At 51.9% G+C, this 16483-nt stretch overlaps 1 protein-coding gene across 1 annotated transcript in view; it reads right to left on the reverse strand.

The window, feature by feature from the left end:
* The window catches only part of TMPRSS4 (transmembrane serine protease 4), a gene marked incomplete in the record, with an annotated part of 83066 nt that extends 71197 nt beyond the window's left edge, over positions 1-11869 (reverse strand). Inside the window, 1 exon segment of the mRNA XM_069614455.1 lies at positions 11615-11869.
* Between the last annotated feature and the right edge of the window lie 4614 nt (positions 11870-16483).

Raw genomic sequence — 16483 nt, forward strand, 5'->3', positions numbered from 1 at the left:
CTACTGAATGATGAATATAAGTTCCCCCTTGTGCCCAGTCCCGGTACCTGTCCGTCTCTCTTCTTGGCCCTGAACTCTGGAACACTTTATGTTTTATCTTCATCCCTGCCTTCAGGTTCTACTCTTGCTTCTTTGCTTTCCACTATTAACGCTCGTATTCTTTATTCTTCTGAATTTCTGATGCAGACGGTTGCACCTTGGTTTGCTCATGTATTTTTGAAACTACTTTATCAAATTATGTAGACCACTTCAGCTTAAGTGTTCTATAAATCCAAATAAATGTGTAAAACCAAAACAGCAGGAGATGGGATGCCGACTGTCCGACTCTTCTAGGAATCTGGGATCTAGGTAGCTGGGTCTGTGGCTCAGTGGACTAATGCATCTACTACAGGCGCCTGTGTTTGATCTTGTGCTTGCAGGTTCGAATCCCAGCAGGTCCCCTCAGCTCTTCATCCTTCAGCAATGAGTAACAATGAGCATCTGTTATCTGCCAAAATGCCTCCCTGTGGGTGATCGTGCGCCCTTCAAATACAACTGTGACGTTATAGTGACAACACGCCCCATGTCAGCTGTTTAATTAAGAAAGGACACAAGTGACTGCAGCAATGGGCCAGAATTAGAGAGATCTCAAATCCATTTCACAGCTTGTTGCCTGGATCGCCCCTAGAAGGCTGCCTTCATTCTTGGTAGCCACAATGCTTTAAAAGTAAAACATTAAACTTGAGAACACTCCTGATGAAAGAGATGGAGAGTTGAACTTATGAAGAAAGAGTGAACAAGGCATACGTGGGCACCGTAAAGGGGAGGGGAGGGGAGGGGGGGGGGGGCCTTGCGGGCATATGGTTGCACCAGAAGAATAATTAAGCGACGGGGGCAATCAACAGGGCCACATCGACTCTTATGTAAAGGCCAAAATACTAACGTAGATGGGGGTCGATTTTAAAAAGAAGAGTGTCAGAGCCAATGTCTTGGCCGCTCTCGAAGCTGGAAATGGGTGTGGACGGCCCTTAACTCACCCTCCCTAGAGCCTCCCACAACCCAGAAGTGGGGGGTACGCAACGATTTAGGTCGCCCAGGTACATTACAGCAGGGTTCTGCGACAAGGGCAGGGGTGCCCTTGCATATATGCAAAGGGCTAAATAAGGCATTGAGCTGTGGTTCTACGATGTTTGCGCGAGAACGTGTGTTCGAGGCCCATTCCCGCGCATTTGTTTTCTTCACATTTCACCACAAAACCCCCCCAGCAGCCACCCACATTCCCCTGCCTTAATATATACCTACACCTAACCCCTCTCTAGTGAGAAGATTGGTGCAGTGAGGTTCCTGTACACATTAGTGCAGTGAGGGGACATTAGTGCAGTGAGGTTCCTGCACCACAGCAGGGAGCTGGAGGCCATGATCTACGGGTCTGAGTACATTAGTGCAGTGAGGGGACATTAGTGCAGTGAGGTTCCTGCACCACAGCAGGGAGCTGGGGGCCATGATCTACGGGTCTGAGCACATTAGTGCAGTGAGGACATTAGTGCAGTGAGGTTCCTGCACCACAGCAGGGAGCTGGAGGCCATGATCTAGAGGTCTGAGCACATTAGTGCAGTGAGGACATTAGTGCAGTGAGGTTCCTGCACCACAGCAGGGAGCTGGAGGCCATGATCTAGAGGTCTGAGCACATTAGTGCAGTGAAGACATTAGTGCAGTGAGGTTCCTGTACCACAGCAGGGAGCTGGCTGCCATGATCTACGGGTCTGAGCACATTAGTGCAGTGAGGGGATATTAGTGCAGTGAGGCTCCTGCACCACAGCAGGGAGCTGGAGGCCATGATCTACGGGTCTGAGCACATTAGTGCAGTGAGGGGACATTAGTGCAGTGAGGTTCCTGCACCACAGCAGGGAGCTGGGGGCCATGATCTACGGGTCTGAGCACATTAGTGCAGTGAGGGCATTAGTGCAGTGAGGTTCCTGCACCGCAGCAGGGAGCTGGAGGCCATGATCTACGGGTCTGAGCACATTAGTGCAGTGAGGGGACATTAGTGCAGTGAGGTTCCTGCACCACAGCAGGGAGCTGGGGGCCATGATCTACGGGTCTGAGCACATTAGTGCAGTGAGGGGACATTAGTGCAGTGAGGTTCCTGCACCACAGCAGGGAGCTGGGGGCCATGATCTACGGGTCTGAGCACATTAGTGCAGTGAGGGGACATTAGTGCAGTGAGGCTCCTGCACCACAGCAGGGAGCTGGAGGCCATGATCTACGGGTCTGAGCACATTAGTGCAGTGAGGACATTAGTGCAGTGAGGTTCCTGCACCACAGCAGGGAGCTGGAGGCCATGATCTAGAGGTCTGAGCACATTAGTGCAGTGAAGACATTAGTGCAGTGAGGTTCCTGTACCACAGCAGGGAGCTGGCTGCCATGATCTACGGGTCTGAGCACATTAGTGCAGTGAGGGGATATTAGTGCAGTGAGGCTCCTGCACCACAGCAGGGAGCTGGAGGCCATGATCTACGGGTCTGAGCACATTAGTGCAGTGAGGGGACATTAGTGCAGTGAGGCTCCTGCACCACAGCAGGGAGCTGGAGGCCATGATCTACGGGTCTGAGGACATTAGTGCAGTGAGGACATTAGTGCAGTGAGGTTCCTGCACCACAGCAGGGAGCTGGAGGCCACGTTCTACGGGTCTACGTGTCACAGCACATTAGTGCAGTGGAGCTTGATGCCATGGTCGATGGGTTCTAGCGCATTAATACCCCCCGTGCTCCGTGCACTGCAGCAGGGGTGTTGAATGCAACGTTCCCGGGGTCCACAGCCGGGGACGGACTCGGTGACCGGCAGCTTCTATGACATCACAATAGTTGTATGAGTCGGAATCATGTCCCTTCCAAGTACTTCCCCACATTTCAGGATGACTGGACCGGTGGCTACAGTTCAACTCCACGAGTCCTGTATGAACAGACGCGTCCGCCGGCACTAACCTTCCTTGCGCTACCAACACTCCCTCTCGGACTGCGAGGGGGCCGGCGTAATCCATGTGCCCAACACAGGCTTCATGTGTACACAACACGGCCTTACTCCGAACACTGCACGGGGCAAATCACAGGCTTAATGAGTACACAGAGCCCAGCACAGGCTTACTCTGAACACAGGGCCAAGCAGAGGCTTGACATGTATACAGAGCCCCAAGACAGGCTCGGTGTATACATAGGCTAGCTATGCACACAGAACACATCGCAGGCTTAATATGTTCCGAGCCCAACGCAGGCTTGACCTCTTAAGTGATAAGGAAGAGTATACGCATGCGCGTCCGATTTGCTTAGACTTGCATAGAACTCAGCATTTAGCTAAAGTGTACACAGTGCCCAACGCAGCCTTAGGTTGTACACAGAGCCCAACGAAGCCCCATATTACACACAGAGCCCAACGCAGCCTTAGAGTGTACACAGAGCCCAACGCAGCCCTAGATTACACACAGAGCCCAACGCAGCCTTAGATTGTACACAAAGCCCAACGCAGCCTTAAAGTGTACACAGAGCCCAACCCAGCCCCAGATTAAACACAGAGCCCAACGCAGCCATGGAGTGTACACAGAACCCAACGCAGCCTTAGAGTGCACACAGAACCCAACACAGCCTTAGCTTGTACACAGAGCCCAACCCAGCCCCAGATTAAACACAGAACCCAACGCAGCCTTAGAGTGCACACAGAACCCAACACAGCCTTAGCTTGTACACAGAGCCCAACCCAGCCCCAGATTAAACACAGAGCCCAACGCAGCCTTGGAGTGTACACAGAACCCAACGCAGCCTTAGAGTGCACACAGAACCCAACACAGCCTTAGCTTGTACACAGAGCCCAACGCAGCCTTGGATTGTACACAAAGCCCAACGCAGCCTTAGAGCGTACACAGAGCCCAACGCAGCCTTAGAGTGTACACATAGCCCAACGCAGCCCTAGATTACACACACAGCCCAACGCAGCCTTAGATTGTACACAAAGCCCAGCACAGCCTTAGAGTGTACACAGAGCCCAACGCAGCCTTAGATTGTACACAGAGCCCAACGCAGCCTTAGAGTGTACACAGAGCCCAACGCAGCCCTAAATTACACACAGAGCCCAACGCAGCATTAGAGTGTACACAGAACCCAACACAGCCTTAGAGTGTACACAGAGCCCAACGCAGCCTTAGATTGTACACAGAGCCCAACGCAGCCTTAGAGTGTACACAGAGCCCAACGCAGCCCCAGATTACACACAGAGCCCAACGCAGCCTTAGAGTGTACACGGAGCCCAACGCAGCCTTAGAGTGTACACAGAGCCCAACGCAGCCTTAGAGTGTACACAGAACCCAACACAGCCCTAGATTGTACACAGAGCCCAACGCAGCCTTAGAGTGTACACAGAGCCCAACGCAGCCCCACATTACACACAGAGCCCAACGCAGCCTTAGAGTGTACACGGAGCCCAACGCAGCCTTAGAGTGTACACAGAGCCCAACGCAGCCTTAGAGTGTACACAGAACCCAACACAGCCCTAGATTGTACACAGAGCCCAACGCAGCCTTAGAGTGTACACAGAGCCCAACGCAGCCCCAGATTACACACAGAGCCCAACGCAGCCTTAGAGTGTACACAGAACCCAACACAGCCCTAGAGTGTACACAGAGCCCAACGCAGCCTTAGATTGTACACAAAGCCCAGCACAGCCTTAGAGTGTACACAGAGCCCAACGCAGCATTAGAGTGTACACGGAACCCAACACAGCCTTAGAGTATACACAGAACCCAACACAGCCTTAGAGTGTACACAGAGCCAAACGCAGCCTTAGAGTGTACACAGAGCCCAACGCAGCCCCAGATTACACACAGAGCCCAACGCAGCATTAGAGTGTACACAGAACCCAACGCAGCCTTAGAGTGTACACAGAACCCAACACAGCCCTAGAGTGTACACAGAGCCCAACGCAGCCTTACAATGAACGCAGAGCCCAACACAGCCCTAGATTGTACACAGAGCCCAACACTAACGACATTTTTTTAATATAAATGTTTTGTTGGTTCGTATAAATCTTTAAAAAAGAAAGAAATAGATAACATATCATAATGAATGAGTAATACAAGAATCGTATACATGCCTTGATAATACAGTCACAAACAGAAGAAGATACATTTTCATGGATGGAAGAGGAAATAGAGTTAATCAATGTTTATTCGGTATTTACCATTAACATCCGTCATAAATAAACAATTGAGTACATATTATTAAAACCTCGTGAAAAAAGAAAGAAAAAAAAATATCCTTTTACAGTTTACACATCTACCCCCAGTGACTCTTTCACATATGAAGCAAGATCAAACATGACAGCTGTGACTGTTGAGTTCATTATTAATATCATGGCTTCCGATCAATTAGTCACCTTGCTCTTTAAAAAGTGAGATTTTAACAATTTTGTTCTACGTCCGATGTCATTCTTACACACCAACGAAACATATAGAAGATTCCTGTCCGTGCGCAGCCACGGGGTCCTAGCGCGCACCGGTGAAACATTTAACCTTATCGTGAGGATTGTTCTCCTGCACTCGTGCGGGTTCACCTTGGTAATCAAATGCTGGGGTATCCTGGTACCACAGCTCTCCCTATGCAATTTAATTGTCGATAACTTTAAGAAATGCCCCTGCGTAAACTCCCATTCCTCCAGACCCCCTCCCCGCCACCCCCGCCTTTGAGGAAATAAAAGAGGAACGAACATGTATACATGTTTGCGCCCTGATGCCTGCGGGCTATGGCGCCTTACAAATAAATAAATAACGTAATCATTCAATACACATTTCATCATAATCTTAATCGAGTAATTCTAAGAATGTTTTTTAAACCGGAGCGCAGCTGGTGTTAATGAGGTTTTTTTGCCTGAGTATATTCGCAACCAAAGTGATTAAATCTCCGCCCACTCCATGCTGCACACACATTTTTTTAAATATTCGATTTGTGGTCCTATAAGAGCAGGACAAGATTCAAAAAGGTGCTTTAAAGTTTCTGTGGCGTCTACCTCAGAGAAACGACCCGAAGACCATGGCTATATATATATATATATATATATATATATATATATATATATATATATATCTTTGGTAGGTATTCGACTAAACCGCAATAATAACTGTCTCCATTAAGCTTGGGAAATGTTGCCAGATAACCGGGCAAGACTCCTCGTTCCTGAGTCACATCAGGAAATAATGTATAGACAGCCATTCCACCGACATATTATGTACACAGAATCTAACATGGGCTTAATATGTATACAGAGCAAATTGCAGGATTAACATGCACACACAACCCAACTAAGGTTTAACAAGTACACAGAGCCCTGCACAGGCTTGGTGTGTGTGCAGTACACAGAGCCCTGCACGGGCTTGGTGTGTGTGCAGTACACAGAGCCCTGCACGGGCTTGATGTGTGCAGTACAGAGCCCAACACAGGCTGAATATGTGCACAGAGCCCAACACATGCGTAATAAGTACACAATGCCTTAACTAGACTTAATGTGTACAGCACACAGAGTCCAACACAAGCATAGTATGTGAAAAGAACCCAACACAGACTTAGGGCCCGATTCATGGAATTACTTGCACTGCCGAAAAGTGACTTTGCACTGCCAACACGAGCCCTGATTAATGGAACTGTTCAAAGTGTATTTTTGTAGTGCAAAATTAGTGCAAAGTCATTTTGCACTGAAAAAATGACTTTGTACTGACTTTGCACTGCCATTAGAATACAGCTAAATCCCACAACAAAAATTGTGGTCTAGTTGGACATATAACCAGTCTCCTGGACTTGCATACTCTCCCGTCAATCTCACAGCGCCCATCCACAAGTCAGCTCGACGTGAGTCGCTAGCAAGGACCTGCCCACCCGCTGCTTATTTTCGTATTGCCCAAATGCACACAAGTATTCTAATCACATCTGACGAACTACCCATACACCGAACTTCGGTTCCCCGAAGGTGTTCCTCTACAGCGCTTTGAGGCCATACCAGTGGGAAAAGCGCTATACAAATTCCATATCACATTGAAAGCTCCAAACCCATTGCACAACACAGGCACCGAGCAAATTGCAGGCTCGCTATGTACACAGAGCCAAACACAGGCTTAATATGTACACAGAGTCCAACACAGGCTCGCAGTGTACACAGAGCCTAACACAGGCTTAATATGTACACAGAGTCCAACAAAGGCTCGCAGTGTACACAGAGCCAAACACAGGCTCGCTATGTACACAGAGCCAAACACAGGCTTAATATGTACACAGAGTCCAACACAGGCTCGCAGTGTACACAGAGCCAAACACAGGCTCGCTATGTACACAGAGCCCAACACAGCCTCAATATGTACACAGAGTCCAACACAAGCTGGCAGTATACACAGAGCCAAACACAGGCTCACTATGTACACAGAGTCAAACACAGGCTTGCAGTGTACACAGAGCCAAACACAGGCTCGCTATGTACAAAGAGCCCAACACAGCCTCAATATGTACACAGAATCCAACACAGGCTTGATATGTACCCAATGCCTAACCCAGGCTCGCTGCATATACAGAGAACAGTGTAGGCTCGCTATGTACACAGAGCCAAACACAGGCTTAATATGTACACAGAGTCCAACACAGGCTCACAGTGTACACAGAGCCAAACACAGGCTTAATATGTACACAGAGTCCAACACAGGCTCGCAGTGTACACAGAGCCAAACACAGGCTCGCTATGTACACAGAGCCCAACACAGCCTCAATATGTACACAGAGTCCAACACAAGCTGGCAGTATACACAGAGCCAAACACAGGCTCACTGTGTACACAGAGTCAAACACAGGCTTGCAGTGTACACAGAACCAAACACAGGCTCGCTATGTACAAAGAGCCCAACACAGCCTCAATATGTACACAGAATCCAACACAGGCTTGATATGTACCCAATGCCTAACCCAGGCTCGCTGCATATACAGAGAACAGTGTAGGCTCGCTATGTACAAAGAGCCAAACACAGGCTTAATATGTACACAGAGTCCAACACATGCTCACAGTGTACACAGAGCCAAACACAGGCTTAATATGTACACAGAGTCCAACACAGGCTCGCAGTGTACACAGAGCCAAACACAGGCTCGCTATGTACACAGAGCCCAACACAGCCTCAATATGTACACAGAGTCCAACACAAGCTGGCAGTATACACAGAGCCAAACACAGGCTCACTATGTACACAGAGTCAAACACAGGCTTGCAGTGTACACAGAGCCAAACACAGGCTCGCTATGTACAAAGAGCCCAACACAGCCTCAATATGTACACAGAATCCAACACAGGCTTGATATGTACCCAATGCCTAACCCAGGCTCGCTGCATATACAGAGAACAGTGTAGGCTCGCTATGTACAAAGAGCCAAACACAGGCTTAATATGTACACAGAGTCCAACACATGCTCACAGTGTACACAGAGCCAAACACAGGCTTAATATGTACACAGAGTCCAACACAGGCTCGCAGTGTACACAGAGCCAAACACAGGCTCGCTATGTACACAGAGCCCAACACAGCCTCAATATGTACACAGAGTCCAACACAAGCTGGCAGTATACACAGAGCCAAACACAGGCTCACTATGTACACAGAGTCAAACACAGGCTTGCAGTGTACACAGAGCCAAACACAGGCTCGCTATGTACAAAGAGCCCAACACAGCCTCAATATGTACACAGAATCCAACACAGGCTTGATATGTACCCAATGCCTAACCCAGGCTCGCTGCATATACAGAGAACAGTGTAGGCTCGCTATGTACACAGAGCCAAACACAGGCTTAATATGTACACAGAGTCCAACACAGGCTCACAGTGTACACAGAGCCAAACACAGGCTTAATATGTACACAGAGTCCAACACAGGCTCGCAGTGTACACAGAGCCAAACACAGGCTCGCTATGTACACAGAGCCCAACACAGCCTCAATATGTACACAGAGTCCAACACAAGCTGGCAGTATACACAGAGCCAAACACAGGCTCACTGTGTACACAGAGTCAAACACAGGCTTGCAGTGTACACAGAACCAAACACAGGCTCGCTATGTACAAAGAGCCCAACACAGCCTCAATATGTACACAGAATCCAACACAGGCTTGATATGTACCCAATGCCTAACCCAGGCTCGCTGCATATACAGAGAACAGTGTAGGCTCGCTATGTACAAAGAGCCAAACACAGGCTTAATATGCACACCGAATCCAACACAGGCTTGATATGTACCCAATGCCTAGCCCAGGCTCGCTGCACATACAGAGAACATTGTAGGCTCGCTATGTACAAAGAGCTAAACACAGGCTTAATATGCACACAGAATCCAACACAGGCTTGATATGTACCCAATGCCTAACCCAGGCTCGCTGCATATACAGAGAACAGTGTAGGCTCGCTATGTACAAAGAGCCAAACACAGGCTTAATATGCACACAGAATCCAACACAGCCTTGATATGTACCCAAGGCCTAACCCAGGGTCGCTGCATATACAGAGAACATTGTAGACTCGCTATGTACAAAGAGCCAAACACAGGCTTAATATGCACACAGAATCCAACACAGGCTTGATATGTACCCAATGCCTAACCCAGGCTCGCTGCATATACAGAGAACAGTGTAGGCTCGCTATGTACAGCGAGGCAAGCTCAGGCTTAATATGAATACAGAGCACAGCGCAGGCTTGCTATAAACACATAGAAATTCACAGCCGTATTCAGGAGTGGACTGGGAACCAAAAGAGGCCCTGGAAATAATTTAGGCCAGTGCACCCGTGGACGTACCTTGCACACAAAGTCCAAAACGGGGGCAAACAAGTCACGGGACTAATATATGGACAGAGCCCAGCACATCACACTGCTATGAAGTACACGAGCTCCTCGTTGTGTCCAGTGCCCAACACAGACGGAAGCAGATCAAAATCTAATATACTCCCACAGAGAACCCTCCAGGCTGAATGTCTATGTAGAGCTCCACGCGGGTATAACACAGGAGGGGACACACACACACGCACGCACAGGTGGGTGGGCCAAGGACTGGCATATGAAGATCACCCGTGAGATAGTGCCATCTTGTTGACTCTGCCCCAGGCCATTGATTGGTGTGTGGCTGGCTCCAACCCAGCCGTGCTGGCTTTTAAAAAGACACCAGACTAACAAATGCCGGCCCCTGCCCCAGCCACTTCAACGCATTGGAAGCTTTGACTGGCTACATCATTCCAAATGGCCTTTAGAAGGCATCGCCGGAATGCGCGACTGACTCTTGCCCAGCCCCGTTGGCCTTTCCAAGAGGCCAGGCAGTCTGCCTGGATAATGTTATATCCACACGGGCAGCGATTCTTGCATATTTGGCGGGCAGAGTTTTATCCACAAAATACGTTCTTATCAACCCTCCGTCAGAATATCTTGGCAGCAACGCCAGCGGCGCTGCCAATGCGCTTCAGTGGGACTTGGTTGGTAGCAGGAACTTGGGGGACTCACACACCGCCGGGCCCTGTTCGACACACATCTTCTTCAAGCTGGACCCGGTAAACGCGGGGAGTCGGGCCTCGGTGTCGAGCTCTAATCGCGACCCTGTTCTTCAATGGATATGGCAGGACGCAGCACGCAGCCCCGATTCTGGGCAGTTTAGGGCAACACGAGTGACATCGCCCCCCTCACCGGTCCGTAGAATCCTTCTGGACTGGACATACAGGTGTCGACAGAAAGGATGTCACTTGTTCCATGCTCAGCCCCTCCGCCAATCCATGGGGGGCCTTGACGCCCATAGGCTCCATGTGGGTGTCAGAGGGGCCGCGGGGTGATGACTGCGGCACATTCATAAGCGCCTACATCAGCCATCACACACACATCTGGATGCGGCCTCGAGTGAGGGGGTGCGCCGGATCACCTTGATAGCCAGCAACGGGGTGTGGGAGTGGGCGGAGCTTCATCCCCGGTGGCCCCTTCCATTGCCAGTCCACTCTTCCCAGCTCCTGGTGTAGACTCCGAAGCAAGCGGGTCCTCCAGGGGCAACGCGGCCTAATCCTCAATGAGTATTGGGTCAACCTGGTGCCAGGACGCACTGAGGCAATTCGACTGGGCAGAAGCAGGACTTCAAGCGTCCATTGAGAGCAAGGCACACTTTCTTCCTGCCATGGAGAGCCACAAATGAATGGGACCCAGCGGCTATCACCAGGGGTCTGCAACCTTTGGCTTGTCAGATGTTTTGGACTACAACTCCTATCAGCCAGAGCCAGCATAGTCTATGGTGAAAGATCATGGGAGTTGTAGTCCAAAACATCTGGAGAGCCACAGGTTGTAGAACCCTGGGCTTTAAGCCCATTACTGACTAGATCCGACTCGGTTATACCCGTCTTCTAATACGCACGGTGGCAATGAACGTGTTAACCCCCCGACCCACCTCCCCGTGGAGATCCAGAATTCTCATCTCCCACGAACGATATTCGAATGAGCCTTGGGGCCTGGAGAGGCCCGGCAGCCACCCTTTTCCCTCCATACATATCCATGGCACTCCTCGACGCCATACTACACACGGTGCTCGAGGCGTGAGTACTCACCATGCCAGGGTAAATCGTCTGCGGGGAGCGTGGATTCCTTGACTTCAAGTGCCTGTGAGGGCCAGGAGGCAGCAGACCACCCTTCCCGCCTTTTAGTCCCCGGGGGTCCTGGCTGGCTTTCCCGCTTCGTTTATGGCTGCCCTGCCGCCCGGTCACAAACAACTCTGGGCACTCTCTTCCTGTTGCCGGCTACTACTCACGACGCTGCGACGGGACAGCTTCTTTTATAAAAGCCAAGGCGGAGAGCTGCCAAACCGGAATCCCCAACTTCACCTGGCAACCGGCGCCTCAACACCTCGGCTGCTGCCGGCCCCTCCCCCGCGCCGCCCTCAGAGGTGACTCGCGTGCTCACGGGACGCATTGTTTGGGTTCATAAAGATTTCATATCTGCGGAGACAGGTGTCAGGGCTCAAAGGTGCTGTCCTTCCTCTTTTCCGATCCGTCCCATCTCATTGTCTCCGGAGAGGAAGGTCGCTCACCCCCTAAGGGAGGCTTTGCGCCCTGGGGAGTAGGTTCCCTATGCCCCCTGGAGAGGAAGGTGTCACTGAGCTGGGAAGCTGCCTTCAGACACCAGGAAGGAAAGGTGCCCTTAGACACCAGGGAGGAAAGTGTGAATTCTGAACTGGCCAGGAAGGTGCTTTATGCACCCTGGAGAGGAAGGTGGCACTCAGCCGGGAAGCTGCCCTCATACAGCAGGGAGGAAAGTGAGCATTCTGCTCTAGGCAGGAAGGTGCCCTATGCACCCTGGAGAGGAAGGTGTCACTCAGCCGGGAAGTTGCCCTCAGACACCCGGGAGGAAAGTGTACATTCTGCCCTAGGCAGAAAGGTGCTCTATGCACCCTGGAGAGAAAGGTGTCACTCAGCCGGGAAGCTGCCCTCACACATCAGGGAGGAAAGTGTGTATTCTTCCCTGGCCTGGAAAGTACCCTATGTACCCAGGAGAGGAAGGTGTCACTCAGCCAGGAAGCTGCCTTCAGACACCGGGGAGGAAAGTGTGCATTCTTCCCTGGCCTGGAAAGTACCCTATGCACCCAGGAGAGGAAGGTGTCACTCAGCCGGGAAGCTGCCCTCAGACACCAGGGAGGAAAGTGAGCATTCTGCTCTAGGCATGAAAGTGCTCTATGCACCATGGAGAGGAAGGTATCACTCAGCCGGGAAGCTGCCCTCAGACACCAGGGAGTAAAATGTGCATTCTGCCCTAGGCAGGAAGGTGCCCTATGCACCCTGGAGAGGAAGGTGTCACTCAGCCGGGAAGTTGCCCTCAGACACCTGGGAGGAAAGTGCACATTCTGCCCTAGGCAGAAAGGTGCCCTATGCACCCTGGAGAGGAAAGTGACACTCAGCCGGGAAGCTGCACTCAGACATCAGGGAGGAAAGTGTACATTCTGCCTTAGGCAGGAAGGTGCTTTATGCACCCTGGAGAGGAAGGTGGCACTCAGATGGAAAGTTGCCCTCAGACACCCGGGAGGAAAGTGTACATTCTGCCCTAGGCAGAAAGGTGCCCCATGCACCCTGGAGAGGAAAGTGACACTCAGCCGGGAAGCTGCCCTCAGACACCAGGGAGGAAAATGTGCATTCTGCCCTGGCCAGGAAGGTGCTCTATGCACCCTGGAGAGAAAGGTGTCACTCAGCCGGGAAGCTGCCCTCACACATCAGGGAGGAAAGTGTACATTCTGCCTTAGGCAGGAAGGTGCTTTATGCACTCTGGAGAGGAAGGTGTCACTCAGCTGGGAAGCTGCCCACAGACACCAGGGAGGAAAGTGTGCATTATGCTTTAGGCAGGAAGGTGCTCTATGCACCCTGGAGAGGAAGGTGTCACTCAGCCGGGAAACTGCCCTCAGACACCAGGGAGGAAAGTGTGCATTCTGCCTTAGGCAGGATGGTTCCCTATTCAACCTGGAGAGGAAGGTGTCACTCAGCCAGGAAGTGGCCCTCAGACACCCAAGAGGAAAGTGTGCATTCTGCCCTGGCCAGGAAGGTGCTTTATGGACCCTGGAGAGGAAGGTGTCATTCAGCCGGGAAGCTGCCCTCAGACAACAGGGAGGAAAGTGTGCATTCTGCCGTAGGCAGGAAGGTGCCCTATGCACCCTGGAGAGGAAGGTGTCACTCAGCCAGGAAGCTGCCCTCAGACACCATAGAGGAAAGTGTGTATTCTGCCCTGGCCTGGAAAGTGCCCTATGCACCCAGGAGAGGAAGGTGTCACTCAGCCGGGAAGCTGCCCTCAGACACCAGGGAGGAAAGAGTGCATTCTGCCTTGGGCAGGAAGGTGCTCTATGCACCCTGGAGAGGAAGTTGTCACTCAGCCGGGAAGCTGCCCTCACACACCAGGGAGGAAAGTGTGCATTCTGCCTTAGGCAGGAAGGTGCTCTATGCACCCTGGAGAGGAAGGTGTCATTCAGCCGGGAAGCTACCCTCAGACACCAGCAAGGAAACTGTGCATTCTGCCTTAGGCAGGAAGGTGCTCTATGCACCCTGGAGAGGAAGGTGTCACTCAGCCGGGAAGCTTCCCACAGTCACCACGGAGGAAAGTGTGCATTCTGCCCTAGGCAGGAAGGTGCCCTATGCACCCTGTAGAGGAAGGTGTCACTCAGCCGGGAAGCTGCCCACAGACACCAGGGAGGAAAGTGTGCATTCTGACCTGGCAAGAAAGGTGCTCTATGCACTCTGCAGAGGAAGGTGTCACTCAGCAAGGAAGCTGCCCTCACGCACCAGGGAGGAAAGTGAGCATTCTGCTCTAGGCAGGAAGGTGCCCTATGCACCCTGGAGAGGAATGTGTCACTCAGCCAGGAAGCTGCCCTCAGACACCAGGGAGGAAAGAGTGCATTCCGCCCTGGCCAGGAAATTGATCTATGTACCATGCAGAAGAAGGTGTCATTCAGCCATGAAGCGGCCCTCAGACACCGGGGAGGAAAGTGTGCATACTGCCCTGGCCAGGAAATTGATCTATATACCATGGAGACAAAGGTGTCACTCAGCCAGGAAGCTGCCCTCAGACACCAGGGAGGAAAGAGTGCATTCTGCCCTGGCCAGGTAATTGATCTATGCACCCTGGAGAGGAAGGTGTCACTCAGCCAGGAAGCTGCCCTCAGACACCAGGGAGGAAAGAGTGCATTCTGCCCTGGCCAGGAAATTGATCTATGCACCATGGAGAGGAAGCTTTCACTCAGCCAGGAAGCTGCACTCAGACACCAGGGAGGAAAGAGTGCATACTGCCCTGGCCAGGAAGGTGCTTTATGCACCCTGGAGAGGAATGTGTCACTAAGCCAGGAAGCTGCCCTCAGACACCATGGAGGAACGTGTGCATTCTGCCTTAGGCAGGAAGGTGCCCTATGCACCCTGGAGAGGAAGGTGTCACTCAGCCAGGAAGCTGCCCTCAGACACCATGGAGGAAAGTGTGTATTCTGCCCTGGCCTGGAAAGTACCCTATGCACCCAGGAGAGGAAGGTGTCACTCAGCCGGGAAGCTTCCCTCAGACACCAGGGAGGAAAGAGTGCATTCTGCCTAGGCAGGAAGGTGCACTATTCACCATAGACAGGAAGGTGTCATCTGCCAGGAAGCTGCCCTCAGACACCAGGGAGGAAAGAAAGCATTCTGCTCTAGGCAGGAAGGTGCGCTATGCACCCTGGAGAGGAAAGTGTCACTCAGCCAGGAAGCTGCCCTCAAACTCCAGGGAGGAAAGTGTGCATTCTGCCCTGGCCAGGAAATTGATCTATGCACCATGGAGAGGAAGGTGTCACTCAGCCGGGAAGCTGCCCTCAGACACCAGGGAGGAACGTGTGCATTTTGCCCTAGGCAGGAAGGTGCCCTATGCACCCTGGAGAGGATGGTGTCACTCAGCCGGGAAGCTGCCCTCAGACACCAGGGAGGAAAGTGTGCATTCTGCCCTAGGCATAAAGGTGCCCTATGCACCCTGCAGAGGAAAGTGTGACTCAGCCGGGAAGCTGCCCTCAGACACCAGAGAGGAAAGTGTGCTTAGGCAGGATGGTGCTCTATGCACCCTGGAGAAGAAGATGTCACTTAGCCTGGAAACTTACTTCACACACCACGGAGGAAAGTGTGCATTCTGCCCTGGCCAGCAAAGTACTCTATGCACTCTGGAGAGGAAGGTGTCACTCAGCCAGGAAGCTGCCCTCAGACATCAGGGAGGAAAGTGAGCATTCTGCCCAAGGCAGGAAGGTGTCCTATGCACCCTGGAGAGGAAGGTGTCACTCAGCAAGGAAGCGGCCCTCAGACACCAGGGAGGAAAGTGTGCATTCTGCCCTGGCAAGGAAGATGCCCTATGCACCCTGGAGACGAAGGTGTCACTCTGACGGGAAGCTGCCCTCAGACACCAGGGAGGAAAGTGTGCATTCTGCCTTAGGCAGGAAGGTGCCCTATGCACCCTGGAGAGGAAGGTGTCACTCAGCCAGGAAGCTGCCCTCAGGCACCATAGAGGAAAGCGTGTATTCTGCCCTGGCCTGGAAAGTGCCCTATGCACCCAGGAGAGGAAGGTGTCACTCAGCCGGGAAGCCGCCCTCAGACACCAGGGAGGAAAGATTGCATTCTGCCTTTGGCAGGAAGGTGCTCTATGCACCCTGGAGAGGAAGGTGTCACTCAGCTGGGAAGCTGCCCTCACACACCAAGAGGAAAGTGTGCATTCTGCCCTAGGCATAAAGGTGCCCTATGCACCCTGCAGAGGAAAGTGTGACTCAGCCGGGAAGCTGCCCTCAGACACCAGAGAGGAAAGTGTGCCTAGGCAGGATGGTGCTCTATGCACCCTGGAGAAGAAGATGTCACTTAGCCTGGAAACTTACTTCACACACCACGGAGGAAAGTGTGCATTCTGCCCTGGCCAGCAAAGTACTCTATGCACTCTGGAGAGGAAGGTGT

This window comes from Ambystoma mexicanum, chromosome 9, assembly GCF_040938575.1.
Source record: "Ambystoma mexicanum isolate Mex_15411 chromosome 9, UKY_AmexF1_1, whole genome shotgun sequence".
NCBI lineage: Eukaryota > Metazoa > Chordata > Amphibia > Caudata > Ambystomatidae > Ambystoma > Ambystoma mexicanum.